Source organism: Parasteatoda tepidariorum, chromosome 1, assembly GCF_043381705.1.
Source record: "Parasteatoda tepidariorum isolate YZ-2023 chromosome 1, CAS_Ptep_4.0, whole genome shotgun sequence".
Classification (NCBI taxonomy): domain Eukaryota; kingdom Metazoa; phylum Arthropoda; class Arachnida; order Araneae; family Theridiidae; genus Parasteatoda; species Parasteatoda tepidariorum.
In genome coordinates, this window is record NC_092204.1 from 44,655,925 (window position 1) to 44,672,196 (window position 16,272).

A 16,272-nucleotide genomic window follows, 5' to 3' on the forward strand; every position below is an offset into this window, starting at 1 on the left:
AAAAATTTATGATAAGTTTGAAATAAAAAGGATCATGGTTTTGTTTGGGATAATTACTTTAAAATTTGATAGTTTTTGTAAACAAAAATGTCTCCATTTCATTGATTGACATTACTTTATTTTAACTAGTTATATTAGTACCGAATCTTCCAATTCAACTTCCTACAAACTATGGCAACATCTGTTTAGTACTGAATGTTAATACAATTTAGATTAAGACGACGAAGATTTGTGATGAGGATTTAGAGGGGTATCAGATAAGATTTGCCAAAAAGGGATGGAAGAGAAGGATAATGATTTAGTTAAGTTTGTTTTAGTTGTATGGTGATTATTTCCCCAATCTAGAAAAAGTATTAAGTACCAAGGTTATTAAAAAAATTTTACACTTTGTATTTTATTAAAAATGAATAATAAGGTATAAATAAATTTGCGTTTTAAGCCTTTTTTCTTTTGAAATTCTGGTCCTTTGACATCATATTTCTGTCAGATTGCTAGCATTTTTTACCGCAAAATACGTATTCACTAAAACAAAATGTGGAACAAATAAATCTGATATGCCGTAATTTTTACAGTAATAGTTACCATGAAATCATTGAATCATTCTAATTAAAAAATTTTACTGCAAAAATTAAGGTTTAATATTTCATGATATCAATGGAATTTAGGGTAAAAAGAATTTTAGGGTGAAAAGAATTTTAGGGTAAAAGGAATTTTACGCTAAAAAGGATTTAACGGTGAAATTGATTTTACGGATAATGCACCCAAAGTAATTTAAACCAGAATTCTTTACAATGTGATTTTAATGACTGAAAAATCAAAATTGAAGATATTTTCAATACAAGCAGATCGATGCGTTTGTATAAATTTAGAGAAAATCATTATTTTTTTTTATACCAATTATTTAGAAAATTGAAATAAAATGTCTGATAATAACTTGTATTTTGCTATAGATATATTTTAAATATCAGTTTAAATATGGTATTTTCTAAACACGTATGTCGAAGAATTAAAGCACTTAAATCTATTTCCAACTCTTACAACGTTTCCGAATGACTAATTTTTGAAATGATGATTTCGCAAATGCTATTGATAATTTAATGACAGCAAACATTTGTATATTTAGGATTTATAGCAAACAATTCTAACGCAAACTATTTGCAGAGGAAATAAAACGTTTTAGGTTATAATATTTTAATATCATTTATAAAAATATGAACGAGAGTAATACGATTTTGGTAAAAGTGATCCAAAAGAAAAAAAAAATAGAATCTTTATTAAAATTTCGAGGAAAGCTGTTTTCTAGACAAAAAGCTTTAGTAAAATCTTTCAAGATTCTTCTAGGAAAGTAATCTGGATAATAACTTTGAAGTTTTCATCCTCAAAGATTTTCAAATTTCATTCATTATCGATTATATTGTATAACATCAGCGACAAAGGTCAAAGCTATTGACGAAACAATTTCTTGAAAATGTCGATGCTAGAGTATAAAAGGTAAATGGATTTTACCAATAAAAATGAATTTTTAGCTCCACTTGTGTTTTAAATATTGATGCATGTAAGGAAACAGCCGGGTTGAAAGTTTTGTGACCGATTTTTTTCTTAATATACATAAATGATAAAGTTTTCTGAAATTTAGTTTAGCAAGTTCTGTTTACAACTTAACTAACAATGTTGTAAAATGTTAAGTACCTGGTTTAAATGTGTATAAATATACAATTGCAGTTATTGAACTTTAAAAATATAGCAATGAAAATTTTTTTTGTTAGCTACAAAATTTTATATCGTGTTATAATTTCAAAGTTGTTTCTTAAAAGTTGTTTTGAAAAAGGAAATTAAAATTCACAGTTCAAGACAAAGTAAAGCTATTCAAAAGTAAAGCAAAGTAAAATTCAAACTATTTTAACTACAATTTTTAAAAAAATTGGATCACGAACGTGAATTATTTTTAATTTGTATTTTTTCTTCACGTTGAAATTTTGTGCCATTTTTAAAATTATCATTGGAAGAGCTGGATAAAAATTGCCTGGCAGTCATAAATAACTGTTATAAACTCAAAATAGTTATAAAGGTAGCATATTGTTTACAAAAACGATCTATTTCAAGTGATGAGAGAGCCTTCGAAATAGAGCCATAATGAGTAAGGGAGAGTGGAGTTAATTGTAACAGGGTACGATTGTAACAGATCAAAAATTTCGTGTGTCGGGTTCTAGATTTAGTTCCTAGGTGGCGCACAAGGTGTATTTAATAAATCTACATGTACACCCCTTCTGGTAACCATTTTTATATACTTTTGAAAGAGTTACACCACAAAAGATATTTTCAAGCTACGTAAATATTTTTTTTTTTTTTTGGTATTAGAATATTATATTGTAACAAAGTAATTTTGTTTAAGCAAATAAAAATTATTAACCGACTATGTAAGTGAACACCTTATTTAACATTTAAAAAAAAATAGTTTTCTTAATAAACTAGCATTGTTTTTAACAAATGAAGCTGAAATGGTGTCTTGGGGACGATTGTAACAATAAGTAAAGGGACGATTGTAACAGCTGAAAATAAATAATCTTATGTTTACGAACCATTACTTAACTCTTTAAGAACAACCAATAGTTTCCTATCTCATTTATATTATGTTGCATGTGCATTATTTTATTTGTCACTTTTCACAGCATAAATTAACATTTTTAACCCCTTAAAGTGAAAAGTTAAACCCTTTGGGTCTCTGCTCATTATTAGTTCTACTCCTAAAATATCACTACTATTTTGATCAATAAAAAAATATATCACAACTATGATAATATGTATAATTAACTATGTTTTAGTTGAATTTATGAACTGTTACAATTGACCCCGTAAGTGGGGACAATTGTAACAAGTGCACGACTGTCAAAAATTGTTAATAACTAATATAATAACATTCAAAATAATGTATTAATTTTTTTTCTAGTAGAGGATAGTCTACTTTACTCGTCTGTCAATTATACCTAATAATATATTGGAGTTTTTGTTAGTTAAAAATAGTTAGGTAAAAAATGTTACAATTGACCCCACTCTCCCCTAATTATGAACTCGAAAAGGGAGATGCTTGTTTTCTTTTTGAATGTTTGCTAGAGGGATCCCGCATTTTTTTTTAACAGTTTAGGAAATTCTGGGTTTTCTTCAAATTGACACACTTGTTATCATCATAGAGTATGCTAAATAAAGATGGATTAAATTCAACCTGTAACTGCGATGTGAGAATAAATGTAACCTATCATTAGATTACCGTTAACGCATTAGCAGAAATCTAACTTATATTAACATATTAATAGTAATCTTATATTATCAGTAATCTTATTATATTGACAGTAATCTTTATTCTAAACTACCGCAGACATCTAGTTGAAAATTAAATATCTCTAAACACATTACAAATAGTCTGGTACTACCGTCTGGTGCATAGCTTGAGAAATAAATATGTTTCTGGGCATGAGAAACAGATTGTTTTAATCTTTTAGAAAGCTCCAGCCCGGAAATATCACGGGCACCGGAAATTGAGGGCGAAACATACATCCGTTATTTTGACGGGAGCGAGACAGAAAAGGGTTAAATTTGTTGCGAAATGCCTACAAAATCTTTTGAATTCACTTTCTAATCAAATCCAGGAGTAGTTACATATTCACAAATGCGGTATCTCAGGATTTCTTTAAGCGTGATTAATTTTTTCTTCCTTTGGTCTAATTGATTTACGAAGACACCATACAAGCTTTCTATTTCGTCCATATGTGCCTCAATAAAAACAACCATTGAATATGATTTCAAAATAGTATGAAGAGGTAAAATAATACAGATCTGGAAAACGATTTCTTTAAAACCATTTATAGTTTGGCCCAGTGAATTCCATGGAAACAAGATATATCGATATCCATTCATTTTACTTTGCATTAAAGTTCCATTCAGCCCACCATCCCTTATTAACAAATCAGATTCCGACATTTAAACAAAGACTATTGTGAAGGATACTGAAAGATGGAGGATTAACATGCATCTATACTCTCTCCAACCATGATTGCGGTCTTCTTCATTGTGGCTCCCTTTTGTACCTGCTGCTTCCGACCTTTGTTCTACGGGGACATTTTAGAATAAAGCCCTTGACCATCGTGAATGAAAGGATTAGGTAGTAATATTTATTTCCGAAACGGCTTTCATTTATGTAAACATTAAGATCAAATCTCGACGTAGAACACATTTTGAATCAGCGTGGAGAAGATTTCAGTTAAAGAAGCATAGTATTTGTTATATAGCAATATATTTTGATACTATCCGATAGAAATTGATTAAAAAAAATTATTTGTACAAAAATGTTTTGCTATTATCAGCTTAAATTATTAATTATGTAAGTGGTTAATTCAGTCTTTTAGTATTCTATTATATGAATATATTCTTTTAAGATAATAAATTGGTTGAAAACAACGTATTGTAAATGTATTGCAAAAAATCCGACTAACTATGACTGTGTTTTAAAAGTACTGAAAATTATTAAGTTAATATTTGGAGCATTAGTAATGACTGTTAACTACACGAAACTTTATAAATCACGATGACTTTTTCAAGAAAATAGCAAAACAAGTTAATTAAAAATGCAATATATGTGATTAATTTTCTCAAGTATGTGGCCATAAGGTTGTTATAAAATAAAAATTAAATTGTTCTTCTAATAGTGCGTTTACTTCCATGGTACAATTTTAATAAAGAATTAACTATTTAGTCGTTTAGGAAATATGAGGATTGTTTCAAATTTTTTCATTATCTTCTAACATGTTAGCTTTCGTTTCTCTACTTCAATATGGATGAACTACACATTAAGTCTTAAGCAACAGAAAGTAATTCAGTTTTAATCTTAAGATGATTTAAAATTTTCAAAACATTTGTTGATCATCATTATAATATTCTTAACTTATCAAGAGAAATGTATGAAAAGTTTGGTTCAATATTTAGATCAATAAAGTTTAAATAAAAGAATCGAATGCGGAAAACCCATTTATATATTTAGAAAAGTATATGATTAGAATATTTTGATTATTGAAAACTTTCATTGGTAACATTTTAATCTTTTCTTTCCGAATGGAAAGTATTTTCTTTGTATATAGGAGAAACATGAGAAAATTGAAAAATAGAATTTTTGTATCGTCTAGTATTAGTTGATTATTGAAATATACTTATTTTTCATTAATAAAATTCTTGTTAATTCATAACTTTGTTATCAAAAACAGAATATGATATTATGATATCGATTCATTTAGCTTAAAATAATAACTGTTTTACGAATTCATTTAAAATTAAAAGTGAAAAGGAAATAAATTGTTAAAATATCTAGCTAAAGAGGATAACTGTGCTAAAAGGTAAAATTAAATACGCAAATGAAATTCACATTTTTAAAATGTATCAAAATTTAGTAACAACGATAAAAATGTATTTGATATAAGTTCAACTAATAATTTGCATTTGAAAATGTTTATCGAATATAATATTCTGCATGAATGGTTTATCATATCCGAATTTTCGAAAGAAAACAATATAACAGTACCTAATAAATACCATCTAAATTAATGCTTTATGATAATTCTTATTAAAACTGCGAGCATCAACTTAAAATTTATAGGGAATCAAAATATTTTAATAGTTACGAAATATAGTATATGAAAGGGAATGATGATACTATATGAAAATGAAATAGTTACTCTTCAAATTGTAATTCAATCTTATATAGTCCTTTGAGCATATTTTTAGTTTCTTCTTGCATCAGAAAGGTTCTGGGTTCGAATCCGGACAAGCCATGGCTGTTCCTTCATTCTCTGTACTATCTGTCCTTACTGTGGGAGCAGCGTTGGCCCACCTAATATGGTGCCAGTAAAAAAGTGGCCAACAAATCTGTCCTTCAGATGCATGTCTGACGAAAGGTCATTCCCCAGGTGGGCATTGGGGAAAAAAACATTCTGTTGCCCTAGTTGTACTATATCCCACTATCAACTTTAAAAGGAAACGTTTAGTTGGTGCTGTTAATTTCAAAGCGTAGAACGCTATACAATTTATAAATTAGCGTCTCTGTTATATCTTTTTCTTACGTTAATTACTTCTGTTGTACGATAGATTCTATTATGAATAGAAAAAACATCTATGTTAATTTATTGAAAAGAATTTATAAGAAATGAAGACAATATTTATTCGGTGTTGAATTTTAGCATGTAAACATATATTTGATTTGGGTAAACATATTAATATTTACTCAAAGTTTGAAAAAATCTATATAAATATTGCACATAAAAGTTAAATAATTTGTAAGTTCCAGTAAGTTGTAAATTTTTATACCCTCTTTATGAGCTTCTACTTTATATTAGAAAAATTAGCTTCCCGTCCTTTAACTTCACTATTGAATCCATCTTTTTTAAAGCCTATTTATCACATAGATAGAGTAACTAATTAAAAAAAATATTTTTAGAAATTTAACGAAAAAACCCGTCAAATTCTTGAAATTTCAACTGTTTAATGGAGATGTAGAACATATCGCCTTAGGCTAAGAATATTTGGTTTTGGGAACAAGATTTAGAGACACCCAAATTTTAAACTTTGGTTATTTTTACCGAAGCTACGAAAATAATTTTTTTTTGTTGTTGAAAAATCTGTCTACTATTTGAATGCTGATGGGCATGAAAAATTATTGTTTTATTGAATCTCTTAGAGGCGCTCGAAACGGGAAGATTTAGAAAAGTTTTAAAAGTTTCGATTTTTGAAACTTCCCACTGCTGTAGAAATTTTTTGTTGTTGTTAATCTCAGATTGTGGTTTTAAAAAATATTTCCCCCCTTCTCTTTTTCAACAATACGTACTTTCTAATTAACGTATTTTTTATTATCTGGGAAATTCGTTCTTAAATTTCTTGGAAGAGAAAAAAGAAAATGCAATGATAAATTTTAAAACTTGTTAGTTAAGTTAAAATTGAGGAAAATTTTTAAATTTAATAGAGTATTAAGAGATTTCTTTGAAACTCTTTTGCCAAAAACAAAATAAATAAAAAAAGAAGAAATAATTTGAGCGTTTTAAATTTGAAACAAATTTATAGTTTTACTTCCATTTGGCTGAAAATAAAAGGAGTAGGTTTTATTAGGAACAAATATTTTAAGCATTTTAGAAAATATTAAGCATCTAAAATAAATCCAAATTTGGCGATACTTTTTTCTTCCAGACGAAAATCATTAAATATAGAGAATAATTTTCAATTTTGTCATTTAAATCTTTTAATGAGCAGTGATGGAGTTATTTTTAAAGCATTAATAAATTTGGTCACAAATTCTTTTTCATTGAAAAAAACCGTGTCTCTTTTTCATCTTGATATTTTGCGCCATTTTTATAATCAGCGTAGAGTGTTTTAGCTGGAGATAAATAAAGCATAATCTAACAGTCATATATGGCAGGTAAGAAGACACATCGGTTATAAAACAAGCATATTATTCTCTGTGTCTCTTCTTCATCTTGATATTTTGCGCCATTTTTATAATCAGCGTAGAGTGTTTTAGCTGGAGATAGATAAAGCATAATCTAACAGTCATATATGGCTGGTAAGGAGACACATCGGTTATAAAACAAGCATATTATTCTCTGTGCCTCTTCTTCATCTTGATATTTCGTGCAATTTTTATATCCAGCTTATTTTTTTAAAAGAATATTAAAGTATTCGATTTAAAATTTAATGAATTCCTCTTTTAATATATGTTGTTGTTGTTAATTTACGTCGCACTAGAGCTGCACAATGGGCTATTGGCGACGGTCTGGGAAACATCCCGGAGGATGATCCGAAGACATGCCATCACAATTTTGATCCTCTGCAGAGGGGATGGCACCCCCGCTTCGGTAGCCCGACGACCTGCGCGCGAAGTCGAGCACTTTACGGTAGCACAGTTTAACGAGGACCAATACCGCACACCCTCGGTCCCTACGCAGACTGATCCAAGTGGGTCACCCACCCGCACACTGACCGCAGCCAGTGATGCTTGACTTCGGTGATCTGCTGGGAACCGTGTCTTAACGATCAGTCCACTGCGGGACCTTTTAATATATGCCTTGCAGCAAATGTAATATAATAACATGCACAGAGAAAAAATTCCGGTAAAATTACCGTAATGTATGATAATGGCATTTTAGGTAAAATATATCACTTTTCTGGTTAATAAAATCAAAATATACGATATATAAAGCATTCATTTATTAATTTTTCTGTTTATATGGTAATGGCTTACTAATACAAAAATGAATAGTAAATTTTACCGAATAAAGGGTTTTGATACCTCTTCCAACCTTAACCATTAACCGATAAATGCCATTTTAGGGGCATAGGAGCGGGGTTACATGTTGGTGTCTGTGTGTGTGTGCTCTATGGTACCATGATAAAATTATCAAATTTTACCACATTTACCAAATGGTATTTAATATTATAAAAAAATTTTTGGTGCTAATTTTACCAAGTTCATTGCCAAAGCGCTTCGGTAAAAATTCCCAAGGTTGCTGGAGTTCACATAGAGTCAGAAACACTGCATTTCCTATCATAATATAGTAGTTTCACTCATACTTTCCTTCTCAGTGTTATAATATATTGTTTTCTAGAAAATAGTGTTTGGTAAATCTTATCATAATATGGTAGTTTTACCCATACTTTCTTTCTCAGTGAGTTATAACAATGTTTTCTAGCAAATAGTGTTTGGTAAATCTTATCATAATATGGTAGTTTTACTCATACTTTCTTTCTCAGTGAGTTATAACATAATGTTTTCTAGCGAATAATGTTTGGTAAATCTTACCATAATATGGTAGTTTTACTCATACTTTCTTTCTTAGTGTGTTATAACATAATGTTTTCTAGCAAATAGTGTTTGGTAAATCTTATCATAATATGGTAGTTTTACTCATACTTTCTTTCTCAGTGAGTTATAACATAATNCATGAAAGTTAAAATAAATTGTAGATTCCAGTAAGTTGCAAATTTTTTATACCCCTTTATGACCTTCTACTTTATATTAAAAAAATAGAAATACATCAGATTCAATTAACTTTCCATCCTTAACATTATTATTGAATTCATTTTTTAAAGCATATTTATCACATAGAAAAGGTAGTTGTTGAATTTTAAAAAATATATTTAGAAATTTAACGAAAAAAACCATAAAATTCTTAAAATTTCAACTATTTAATGGAAAAGGCTAAAAATATTTTGTTTTGAAAACAAAATTTAGAGACACCCAAATTTTAAACTTTAGTTATTTTGACCGAAACTACGAAAATAACAGTTTTTTTGTTGTTGAAGAATCTTCCTATCATTTGAATGCTGATGGGCATAAAAAATTATTATAATTTTATGGAATCTCTTAGAGGCGTTCGAAACTGGATTGAAAGTTTTAGAGAAGTTTTGAAAGTTTTGAATTTTTCTTGTTAATTTTAGAGTATTGGCAGTGGTTTAAAAAATATTTTCCCCCGTTCTCTTTTTCAATAATACGTACTTTCTAATCAACGTATTTTTATTATCTGGGAAATTTGTTCTTAAATTTCTTGAAGAGAGAAATGAAAATACAATGATAATTTTTAAAACTTGTTAGTCAAATTAAAAGCGAGGTAAGCTTTTAAATTTAATAGAATATTAAGGGATTTCTTTGAAACTCTTTTGCCAAAAACAAAATAAATAAAATAAAGAAGAAATAATTTAAACGTTTTAAATTTGAAACAAATTTAAAGTTTTGCTTCCATTTGTCTGAAAATAAATGGAGTAGGCTTTATTTGGAGCAAATATTTTAAGAATTTTAGAAAATATTAAGCATCTAAAAAAAATCCAAATTTAGCGATACTTTTTTCTTCTGGACGAAAATTTTCGGTAAATCTTATCATAATATCGTAGTTTTACCCATACTTTCTTTCTAAGTGTGTTATAACATAATGTTTTCTAGCAAATGGTGTTTATTAATAACTGCATTTTAAAACAAAATTATGGAAAAATAAGAAAAATGATGCAAGAAAAACTATGATTTTCTTATCCATGACTTGATAACTTTTCTGTATACAATTTTATTCCAAATAAATTCCGATTTGGTTAAGATAAATTGGAAAAATCTTTTTCTGTAGAGTATAAAACTTCTACCGAGATTAGTATGAAATATTTTATTTGAATAAAACATATCTTGCTTGTTATCCTTTATAGATTAAATTGAGAAAAAAACATTTCTTGGAATAGTTCACGTACGCGATTTCTTATGCATATGCTTAGATTTAAAAAACTACCCATTTCACTTTTCAAAGCATATACATATTTATTGCTTTATTGCACTGAAATTATTCCTCAAATAAATTTTAGTTTTACATCCTTATCGTCGAATTGAACTGAATTAAATGAATTATAAAAAAAATATATTTTGAATCATCAATATTAGTACTTTATTGAATTCAAAGAAAAATCAAGAAAATATACTCAGCGTAAGTGAAACTTCTATTCACTGCAGGTAGTTGAAAGAAATTTAACCTAAAAATAACGCAATGGGAAAAACATATGCAAAAAACTTATTTACATAGATTAAAAAAATGTATAGGAAAGTTTCGGCAAATATATATTCGATTGAATGCTTCAAAAATATTATGTTTGGTGATAAAAATAGATTGTAAACTTCTATTACAACAGATGATTTTCTAACATATGTCAACATGCGAATAAGGTAAGATGGTAAAAAACTAGAACACAAACTTGCAATGCATGCTTCTGATCAAATATTTACAGCAATATTCTACGCTTTCAATATTATTATATTCTGAAATCGAAAACATATTGAAGTGAAGCATATCTTTGCAATCATTTTTACTGTAAAAGTATGTTCAAATGAGTTTTTTTTAAAAACTTTTGCGCAATTTACAATGCACAAATCGTATATGAAAATTATTTGCGAATGAAATGTAATAGATAAAATTCGGAAATAATGTAATATTTTCCAGTAATCAATTTTGAAATTTCAAAATTCTGAAATCGTTTTAAGAATTTTTTACTTTAAATCTATGTATTTGAATAATGACCGATACGTTAAAATATATTTTTTTGTTATAAAAAAAGTTTTCAGAAATATCAATTAAATAATCCCAAGAGACTGAAGGATTAAAGACCAACATATGTATGTCTTTGGTCTTGATAATAGGTTGGAAGCATGTCGCTTTACCTCCTAAATAATTTTTGAAACAAATGAGCTTTTTCCAATTTCAAGTAAGCTTACAACTAATTTTGTAAAAATTGATAACTAAATTTAACACTTTATGTTTACACGAAATGTAAATGTTAAGTTAGTTTAGACTTAAGAATTAACAGAAAAAGTTGTTTAACGAATTTCAGGGCTTAAAAAACAAAATATTTTTACGATGTTTTCTTTTGAATTATGAATGAATTGGTGAAAATTGTGGAATAGCTTGAACTGGATTAAATCATTCCATGCTAATTTAAAAACTGTTGTCAAAATTAATTTTTTGAAATGCTTCATTTATCTCCATTTTGAAATATTTCATCTTCATTCTTTTTATAATTACTTCATATTTATTCATTTTTGAAAAAGCTAATTGTCTGTATGTAATAAAATAAATTCAAGCATTTTACACACCTTTTCAGTTTTCATAAAACTACAAATGGAAAACCAAATTTATTATTTTTAGAAATTTGTGAAACCATATGTGAATGTAAAGCAGAGAAAATTTATTTATATATGATTTTAAACATTAGAAGAAGCTTTTCTTTACTACTTCTGAATATTATTATTGTTTTTAATGTTTAATATAAATTTGTTATTCTTTTATTTTAAAGTATATGAAAACTTTATTTCTACGTTTTTTGAAACAAGTATGTTTAAAAAACAAAATACTTATATTAAATAAAATCAATTCATTTTTTAAAAAAAAAAAACATTTAAATAAAAAAGATGAAATGAAACATTTAACTTAATCAAAAAAATTGAAAATTTTTAAAGCAATTTTATAAAATTTTGTGTAGAATACTTTGTAGAATATTTTGTGTTTTGCTCTTATAGTCAAAATATAGTCAATAGTCTCTAAAACTATTTCAATCTTGTTCATACCCTTTATTTAACTTTCATTTCAAATTAGTAATCTCTCCAAGTGTAATTTTTTCCAAATTGTTTTGCGTTATTAAAAAAAATGCAAGTATGGAGATGGAGTATGAGTAAAAAAAGAAATACAAGTATATGGAGTATAAAAAATGCAAGTATGGAAATTTGCGAAAACTTCGCTCAAAACCTCCTTCCTGGTTTTTGTTGTTGACGTATGCCATTAAAGCAGAGGGGGCGCAATTGTTCTTGTTTTCCAGTGGCGCCATCTATGGCCAAGAATTCGACTTCTGCCACACCCATACATCGCACCCGTTAATAGGGTGGACCTATTCATACATCCATTCATTCTTCCACAGATTCTTCCACATTAACTTAAAAAATCCAGTAAAGGAACACTTGTTCCTTCACTGGTTTTTCATTGTTTGGTGATCCAGTGAATAAACACCTCCTAATCTCAGTACTTTATTATGCTATAATGCTTAAAAAAATAAAACGTGACTTCAATAACTATATTTTGAATTCTCTTTTTCACAGTGAGAAAAGTAAAACTATTACATGCTATTAATTCCACTTCAAACATATAAATACAAACATTCACCTTATAATTTTTTCAAAGAACAAGGTGTTGCAGAGATAANAAATAAATAAATAAATAAATAAATAAATAAATAAATAAATAAATAAATAAATAAATAAATAAATAAATAAATAAATAAATAAATAAAAACGCAAAAGTTTGCGAAGAAATAACTCATTTTTCAGAGCACAAAAAATAAATAAATAATAGCGATACTGCGAGTTTAACGCATGCAGCGTTTCTTTGGCCATGAGTATCGTTTCGCTGATTCGCAGATTGGGCCATGAGTATCGTTTTCTTTTAATATTTTTAATTGAATTTATAGAATTGGTTGTAATTTATAATCATTAGGTTATTTCTTTCTTTCAATTCTTGTAAATTTTCTACGTGTTAAAGAACCAAAAGCTACATTTTTCTAATTATTCGTAAATAACGTAAACATTTCATCTTCTTTTTATTTTCTAATTCTTAAATTTATTTTTATGTCAAATAAAATCTATGTATGCATGTTAAAATTCAACTACGAATAAATATTGCCTTCATTTTTTATAAATGCTTTACAATAAATTAACATAGATTATTTTTCTGTTCATAATAGAATGCTTCGTACAACAGAAGTAATTAAAAACGCGAGAAAAAAAAGTATAATAGAGACACTGAACTATAAATTGTATAGTTTTCTGCGTTTTGAAATTAACAGCACCAACTAAGCGTTTTGCTTTAAAGTTGATAGTGAGATATGCTATAACGAGGGCAAAAAGAATGTGTTTTTTTTCCCAATGCCCACCTGGGGAATGACCTTTCGTCATTCATGCATCTGAAGGACAGATTTGCTGGCCACTCTTTCACTGGCACCATATTAGGTGGGCCAACGTTGCTCCCACAGAAAGGACAGAGAATGAAAGAACATCCATACCTTGTCCGGGATTCGAACCTAGAACCTTCCTGATGCAAGGCCAGTTCCCTGACACTGTCCAGTCGGCGAAAAAAGAATGTTTGAAGAATTCATTTCATGTGATTTCTAATTTTAGAAAATCTGCCCAGCTTTCAAAGGCAAACGTTAAACTTGTTTAAACTAAACTATATGAGTTTGATAATTATTGATAACACTGGGGAAATTTTTCTTCGCTTTCTGTTGCTTGAGATTTTTTTTATAACGGATCTCGGATATTTTCAAGTCACCTATTTCGAATCTGTAATCTTTCATTTCCCCTTAAACTAAATTTTTTTAAAAATTACATTTTAAGTCTTTTTTTGTTGTTGTAATGTACAAGTTTAAGAACGTTATATATAACATGGGGTAGCATAAATTTTGCTACAAACTTTAAGGGATGTTAGGGCTCATGATCAGGATTAAAATTGCAGTTCCCGGAAATATTGCCACACGTTGTTAAGAGTTCTTCTCTATTATGAACTGTTTCTTTATGTGCATCTGAACAGCGCTGATAGCTGCTTACGGCGATATTTCCAGCCATGAGTTCCTATATAATTTCCATCCTGATCCCTGAAGTTTTGTGTAGAATTTTATGAAATCACCTGCTATATATAACGCTTTAAGTTGACATTTTTTGGCAAAAAATGGACAAAAAATGTCTTAAAAAATCTATAACTTTAGGAACAAAATTAATTTCAGATTTGAAATCCCCACACACGAATTAAGCAAGATCAAATATTTGTATAAGTTTAACAAAAAGTTTGTTTCACACTGCAATTAAATAAACGAGCAAAATCAATGTACTACAATTCTATTTTATTTCAGTGAATTCTGAAATACCTTGAATTTCTTTTCCTATTTTTTCATACATTTGTGTTAGTCTGGAAAAAGAAAAGTTTTACTTATAATATAAAATGCTATTTAACAGTGTGAACATAACCATTTTGTAAAATCATAACTATGAAAATCGTTTTTTTCTCATACATCCTAATGGAGAATTTTTGAAATTTTTTTTTGATGTGTCTGTTTATTTAGTTAATCTTATGCGTGTATTTTATAATGTGCAATTTTTAAGATTTTATGCTTTTATTATTTAAAATAAATTGATGCTGGTTCGACTATTGAAGTCAATCGTTACTATGAATTAGATAGTCTAGAGTAAAAGAGAGCTGACAAGCGAGAGACATTTTTGATTGGTTGAAAGCAAAACTTCGAACCCGGAGGCTATTTTTGGTGTAGAGTGGGAATTGTTTTCTTGAAAAAAATTAATATTCTGACAAGACATAATTGCATACCATCTTTATTATTTATCTTTTTTCAGTGAGAAATTTCACATTTCTTACTGAAAAAATGTGATGTAAACGTGAAAATTGTTGGGAAAAAAGAATGACTTATTCATTATTTATAATTTATTTTTATTGTTACACTCTCTCATACAATTATTATAATATTTTGCTTGTCGTATAAACGAACAATATGGTAAAATAATTTTTGAATATCTTATGACTAATATTTTACTACCATAAACAATATTTTTGAATAAATAATCTTTTTTTTTATCAAAGCTCACGAAATTGATAGTTTGGAGATATTATTGGGACGTTTTAACGCCATATAGTTTTTACCGAGAAACGTTGCCTTTTAGTATTTTGCTAATTTTGTTTTTAATTTGAATAAGTATTAATAATTTTGGTTTTAGTTTAGGGTAATAAATATGCATTTTAAAAAGAACGCAGAACTGTTTTTCTAAAATACAAACAATGTATATATATTTTATTAAATCACAGCATAAACTACACTTTTTACTAATAATGATTGTTAAAACCAAAAACAATCACTATTTATTTTTTACGCTCTTTTTTTCTCACAAAATATCATGTGTAAGATTAAATAGTTTCTATTTTTATTTTAAGTAAGTATTCTGTATACTTTTTTCGAAAATTGAAGGAACTAGAAGAAAAAGGAGACCAGCTACAAGATGGTTGGACAGTGTTGAGAAGGACCTAAAATTGTTGGGAATAAACAGGTGGAAAAATATAGCTCAAAGTCACCCTGGCTGGATCCAGCTGATTAAGAATGCCTTGACCTGCACTAGGCTGTAGTGCTGACGACGAAGAAGAAGATTCTGTATACTTTTTATGATGTTGTTCAACGCTGATTATAGTGATTCTTTTTTGATAATAGTTACTGTTACTTACACTATGAATCAATTTATTATTATTAACAAAAATTTCTGTAACATGTTTATATTACATAAGTTTAATGTTTTTTTCCTGTCAAGAAAGTTTAACTTCAACATTAAAAATAAATTTTCTATATAAATTTCCCATTTTATTTCTAATTGATTAAAGGGGATTAAATTTTGTTCTTAACTTTGACTTATTGGAACACAAATTTTTTTTTACAGCTGGTGTTTTGCATTTTAAGTTATTTAAATGGTGCTGTTTTCCTCTGAGCCTCCGTTTCTGAAGTTTAGAAAAACATGATGCATTGTTGAAATAAATACTTATGTTACACAAACCATGAAACCACTTTAAATTTTTAGTACTCTCAGTTTTACTTCATAACAAGTTCAATTGTTAATTAATACTTTATCCTTAAAATGTTTTGAAAGCATCTAAATAAAAAATAGTGAAGCATATGGTTCTC

At 27.8% G+C, this 16,272-nt stretch overlaps 1 long non-coding RNA gene across 1 annotated transcript; it reads left to right on the forward strand.

The window, feature by feature from the left end:
• Positions 1 to 1,236: 1,236 nt before the first annotated feature.
• On the forward strand, positions 1,237 to 15,950 carry LOC139425347 (uncharacterized). Its single transcript, XR_011636553.1, has 2 exons — positions 1,237 to 1,491; positions 15,571 to 15,950. It is a non-coding gene; the product is annotated as an uncharacterized lncRNA (long non-coding RNA).
• The last annotated feature ends 322 nt before the right edge of the window (positions 15,951 to 16,272 follow it).